This window comes from Podarcis muralis, chromosome 11, assembly GCF_964188315.1.
Source record: "Podarcis muralis chromosome 11, rPodMur119.hap1.1, whole genome shotgun sequence".
NCBI lineage: Eukaryota > Metazoa > Chordata > Lepidosauria > Squamata > Lacertidae > Podarcis > Podarcis muralis.
Genome location: NC_135665.1, coordinates 63675865 through 63682688, shown reverse-complemented (window position 1 = coordinate 63682688; position 6824 = coordinate 63675865).

Here is a 6824-nt window from a genome sequence, read left to right as displayed (position 1 = left end):
CCAGTGCACCGTCATGTTGGCAATGGAGAAGGAGGGGGAGCGTGGCAGCAGGAACTCTCACTGTGGAGAGGAAAGGAAAAGCTCAGGGAAAATGCCCCCCCCCCAGCCCCCATTCCCCAGGATAAAGGCGAAATGATGGGTACCAGGCCCTGGGACAGCTTCTGCCTTTCAGTATCCCTGCTATGCCAGGGAGCAAAGCCAGCCAGCCTGCCTCCTCTCTTCGCCGCCACAACCCCCTCCAGTTTTATTTTGGGAGGTTGGTGATCCCTTTCCCTGGGTTTGGTGCCTTTCTGCACTTGGACCAGCGTTGGCTGCTTTCCCAGTAGGAGCAGTTGCCAACCTGTCTCCCACCCTGGCTTCCTAGAACAGGGTCTCCTGATACTTGAGTTTCTCTCTCTCTCCGCCCCCCCCCCCCCAATCTGCTTGCAGTGTGTTTGGTCTCAACTCTTCCGCCTGATCTGATTGTATCACCCTGTAGGTGCATGTGAGGGTCTTTGGTATGACCCTCTGAAAGGGGATTTTTCCATCGCTGCTTCCTCCCTCAAACAACCTAACAGCTTTAATTATGCCCCCCTTTTAAGAAATCATAGATACCTGAAGGGTCTCTATAAGCAATGGCACCACCTAAGGAGCTAGAGGAGGTTACTTGAGGACAAGACCTGTGAATAGTCATCCCTCTGCTTGTTTCCCTTATGCCTTCCCTGTGTTGTCTCTCTTCTGTGTTTGGGCTTGTGAGGAAATGGAAGCTGAGGCAGGGTTGCGTTCTTGGAATTGCATACTTAAAAAAACACAAATAATTCTGTCTTACATTGCTGCTGTTTGTGAAAGCAATTGCAGCAACAATAGTGACCCATTTTTTTAAAAAAGTGTTGAGCGTTCCAGAAGAGTCACTTGCTATTTCAGGTCTGACTGCAGTGAGCTCTGGGATTCAGGGGATCATGGGAAGTTTGAGGAGTATTGCTAAGTATTGAACTAAGCATGAAACTGTCTTGGTTCGGTACATCTTCCTTCTTAGGTTGCAGGTAAACAGTTTTAAGGTCAGCCTCAAGTCTGTGTTTACAATTCACTTACACCTAAAGGAGGTAATGATCCTGCAGAATTGAAACTAGTACCTCTGTGCTGTGAATTTCCTGGTGGGTAACTTAGTCTCCTGTAAGTGACTACTAGACTAGTTCAGTCCTGCCCTCTTGGTGCCAAAGAGCCACCTGTCTTCCTCTTCTCTATTGTCTTTATTTGAATCAGTGATGAAAGGAGTTATAATAATGTAGCACAATTGAGGGAATATTCTTTTGGGTGGTTTAGGCAGGAAAAATGGAGGGCCTATTCTGTGTTTGGAACGGCTGATTTTTTCACCCAGGAAGGGAAGTAGGAGCTGGATTTAAATACGGAGAAAAGAGGGAAGAAAGAGCAGACTTAGAACAGTAATGCTTCTTTCCTAAAATAGCATCATAAAAGGTGTTACTTGCTTTAGTATCCTTAGCAGCTGTTTATAGTAGTTTCTCAAGTCTCGTCTTTCCCTGGAGTCTCTCTTCGTATATTTACCTAACTAGCTTTGTTTGTAAAAGCCATACATTGTTTGTCTGCTGCCTTTAGCTTTGTGTGAAACAATATACCTCCAAAGCTAAAATCAGCTTGCAGTACTGGAGTGGTCTTTTTTTACTCCAAATGTGCTACTTGGAGGTGTTGTGTTAATTATTGTAAACACATGTTAACGTACAGTCTGGGGGAAGTGAAGGTGTTTTAGGTTTTGGTTTTTGTTTGTTCTTCCAAATATTTGTGAATTTTAACTTAAGCTGTGAATGGGCTTTTTTTTGTATCTGGCAGGTTTCACAGTATATGTAGAAAATGCTTTTTTAAACATGCTATTTCCTACAAGTTGGGTGAAAGCCTGGAATTCAGGTTAATCTCTTTTTGCCCTTTCCGCTTGAGAGATAAGTAGATATGTTCCAAGTTGTTGTTATATCTTTAAATGTATTTGAGTTAGAATTTAAGAGTGGTCTAGGCAGAGTTCAAAAATCTTAGGTTTCCAAATGTGTTTTGTCTTGTATTATCTTTCTTTAAACATAAAAATAGGGCTTCTTGGAAATAGGCTGGCTGAGTTTCATATTGTTTTTGCAGCAAACTTGTTCAGTGGCTGTTTAAAGGTTCTTTGTGTTGCTTTTGCTGGCAACCATCCATATAGGTTTAGCTGCATTGCTAGGAAGCCTCCTACATATCTTTATTCAGAGCTGCTGTGTGCAGTGTTTGTCAAATACAGGATTGAGAAAATCTTCACTTTAAAGACTTAACTTTCAGTGTCTTCTCTTCTGGATCTCAGGCACCTCTCTCTGCAGGTCTGCCAAAGTCTGAGCTTGTGCATTGTCTGTATACTATATTAAATGCGAGGTTATAAATGGGGCGGCCAATGTCTGGTGATAGACTTGTGCTAATAAAAGAAAGTGAAACTGCCTAAAATTTGCAACTAGGAAACTGTGAAGAATTGGGTGGAGTAAGAATTGATATCTGAGGGTGCACTCAATTTCACTCCTAACCCCTTAAATGGCAAAAGAATAGAAGAAAGGGTCATTGTTGTTGAGTGGGCAATGGATTGGGTTTGGTGGGAACATGTGACCTCTAGTCCCCCATTGCCCTCTAAGCTTTAGTATGAAAGGCATGTGCACCACTAGGCAGGAAGAGGGTGTTGTGATACAGTGCTATTTTATTTTCAAGGATGATGGACGGTCCTTTTGGACAGGCCTCTGCAACATGACTTTTCTTTTTAATATAATCAATACTTAATGATGTTTTCAGTGATGTTTTTATGAATACCTTTGTTAAATTTACTTTTATATTCTAATGCTGAGTTTGCGGTATTCCAAAGTGCATAAGAGACCTAGATTTTCATTGTAGGAAGAACAAGACGTGTAAAACTTTTGACAGCAGGAAAAGAACTGGAGCACAGAAAACTTTAGAAAACTTGTTGCCTTTTCTAATGTTGGCAAACTACCTTTGGCCTGAATCGCTGCTTCCTCAAGAGGCTCTTCTGTGTGCTCCAGAAATATGTTCCCTCTGGCTACCTTTTTATTCCTTACTAGTATGAAAGTACCGATAAGCTCCAGTTACGTTTTTCTAAGCTGTGAAGTGGCATTGAGGCTGTGTGTGTGTGTGTGTGTGTGTGTATGTGAATCACAAATGTTCTAAATTCTTATACTGTACACTGAGATGGAAAAGCTGCAAGCTATACAATTATTATAATCAAGGCATGATTAGAGGTGACCTAGATGTACTCTATTTTTCATAGTCATTTCCAGCATCACTTGTCCTCAGTGATTGGCTACATAATACTGTGATGTCATCCTGCCACTGATTAGCTGATAGCCAATAGCAACTGGTGGGCCACAAGTGGGGTGTGGGCTATATAAGTAAACTCAAAATAATTATTGCTTTTAATTCTTCATTGGTATGATGAACTCTCCTGTAGCTTTTGTTGGCATGTTAAAACGCTGTGTTGATGTCACTTGTAACCAAACGTCAGAAAGGCTTGAGTCTTTACATTTTAACAATTGGGACCGCTGTGTGGCAGCTGATGCGAAATCCAGTGACAGTTTGTCACAAGGAGCTTGTACAGAGTGTTCTTTTGAGTGACTGTGCAACAGAGGCAAACTGTAATAATCACTCAAAACTCAAAACAACCCTGTATGAGCGAGCACCTTGTGGCAAACTGTCAATTGGTCTGCTGCCAGGGTTAGTTAATAGTTTAGGCCAGGGTAATTTGGAGTTTGTGTAGTCAAAATTTGCCGACAGCATTTCTGTTGAAGAAATAGTAGTTTGAGTGGACATGAAACCTGTTTGCAACTGAAGTCACAAAGTTGTCTTTGTGCAAAAGGAGCAGCTGTTGTGTCCTAGGACCCTCAAAGATGAGCTTTTGGAAGTGAGGTTGTCTGAATTTTGGCGTCATGTTAACAAAATTACCCAGTTACTACTGAGTATCTTGACTTTGCTGCTGCCATTTGGTAGTACATATCTTTAGGAGACGGGTTTCCCACAACGATTGCTATGAATACATAATACGTAGCGGGTTATGCATCCACATGGATCTGCTTGTTGGCAAAATGCGAGCTTAGCCATGCCAGTGATACTTCCCCTAATGGACTTCATTTTGAATTAAAATATTAAATATATTCCTGGTTTGTAATATCGAACAATGCTTGTGTAACACATGTTTTTAGAATAAATTCTTTTAGCTTATATAAATCATTATCCTCATTGCTTCATTTCATTTACCCTACACATTGTTTGCCCATGTATATATTGCATTGTGCGTAGTCTGTGGTTTGATCATATATCTGTTCATTGGTGCCATTCTTTGTCAAGGCCGGTGCCCCAAGACCCAGGACACCTCCGTCTCCTTTGTTTAGCTGAGTAGAGGAACTTAGGCAGACACGTGGATTCCGAAAAGACACAGAATGCAGGAAATGTCGTTAGTAGAGTTTACTAGGGCATAAATCATACAGTTCGTTGCTAGATCCCTAGCAAGGCACAACTTAGTTCATTTAGAGCAAATCCAGTTTCCAGCAGTTAAAAATCACATCACACAAATATAAATGCAAAAATGAAAGTAAAAACAGAATGGCAGTAGGAAAGAAAGCAACCTTGGCAGACAGTTGATATAGTCAACAGCCTTGAAAAATAGAGATAGCATGGTAGGAAAACAACATCTGTGCTCTTTCTGCCTTCCAGAAGACCTGAAAACCTTTTAAACCTTAGAATATACCAGAATGCTTCTGGTGGCTTCTGTACTTCATAAAACTTCATTTGCTGACATTATTGTAGGAGGAGTATTTCCTATCATGTGCTGTTGAGATTTTCTATTTGTGTCCCTGCAAGAAATGCTTTGAGGAATACTGGACAGTGGAACCCTTCTTACAACTTAATTCAGTCTTCTAACAGATAAGCAGGTTAGCATCTCCTCCAGCTAAAGTGGGACAGCTTGCATTAAGATCAATGGGAGTATTGAAGGAGCTTTGATCTTTCCCTATTTTTTTTTTTTTAAATTCTAAATATTTCTTTTGAGGGGGTGGAGATTTTCTCTTTGTTCTACTTTTACAAAAAAGTTTAAGATGAGTTTTAATCTTGTATTATGCTTTGTATACTGTTTTATCAATGTTTGTAGGATACAACTACTAAATGAATCTGGCTACTTGGATAGATTGGGACGCGGGTGGCGTTGTGGGTAAAACCTCAGCGCCTAGGACTTGCCGATCGCATGGTCGGCGGTTCGAATCCCCGCGGCGGGGTGCGCTCCCGTTGCTCGGTTCCAGCGCCTGCCAACCTAGCAGTTCGAAAGCACCCCCGGGTGCAAGTAGATAAATAGGGACCGCTTACTAGCGGGAAGGTAAACGGCGTTTCCGTGTGCGGCTCTGGCTTTGCCAGAGTAGCTTCGTCACGCTCGCCACGTGACCCGGAAGTGTCTGCGGACAGCGCTGGCTCCCGGCCTCTAGAGTGAGATGAGCGCACAACCCTAGAGTCTGTCAAGACTGGCCCGTACGGGCAGGGGTACCTTTACCTTTTTACTCGGATAGAACAAAAACATTTTCCTGATTTATGTGTCTGGGCCATTGAAATAACTTGACTTAATGAGGAAAAAGACTCATAGTTCTTTAGATAATTGGTGGTAAGATTAGCTTCATACAAGAGTGGCTGTTCTCTTTGGCAGCTGTTAAACAGAAAATCCTTATTAATGCAGTTCTGCAACAGCATTTCTCGCTGAAAATGTTTAATCTGTTCAGCACTACAAGGTTACTTAAGGAGAAGAGGGAGTTTGCCATAGGGCCCCTACTGATATTCTTTTGTGACTTCTCGATTATGGAATATATACATTTTGTTGGATTAAATGGTGCTGTTGTGGTTATTAGTTTAACTCTTTACAGTATTAGAAACTCAGATATATAAACTAGTTGCCAGATGACACCTTAATTTAGGTTATGGTCACTGCAACAGAATGTCTAGGAGCTTTTTTTTGTAATGGGGTTTATTATTATTATTGTTATTCATTTCATTTCTATACTCCTTTGTATATAGGTTTGCCGCCTAACATCTCCATCTGGCTGGCTGGCTGGCGTGGCTACAATGTTGCGAAAGTCAGCTGGTCTGTGGGGCAGCACAGCATCAGAAGACAGTCCCCACCCCAAACATTTAAGTTTAAATCTAGCACAATACTTTACATAACAGATATATGTGATCAGTTTAGAATGTGCCTGCCAACTAAGCTAAACTAGATCAGATGTTAATGTTTAATTTATTTTAATACTGCATCAAGGTGGAACAGAGGCTAGATGATGGCTGAGTTTGAGTATCGTAAAAGAGACTTATTTTTTCATGTTTTGGTAGACTTCAGCTTATATTTTAGCAAGTAAGATCAAATTTATATATTTTAACTGCTGCTATATCTGTACTGTCCCTGTTATACTGAACTGCCAATTTAAATGTATCCCCATTGTGTTTCATGATTTCCCTGATTTTGTATGTGAGCTGGAACTGGTCTGTGACCGAAATAATAAATTCATTCAATGTTTTGGTGGCAACAGTTGCCATGTTGCTTGACCCGTGTATGCAATCTGAAGTTTGTTTGTTTGTTTTAATTTATTCTGCTATGTTTGAACATACAACAGATAATGGCTAGGAATCTTGCCTTTTTTCTGTCCTGTCTGAAAGTCTGTGATACCTTCTTGTGCATAATATATTCTTATGTTGATTGGTGCACATTATAAAGTGGTGCACTGTTCCAGGGGCTTCAGCAGGCGCTATAGTGTACTGTATTTAACCAGAAATGGCCATTTTGTCTA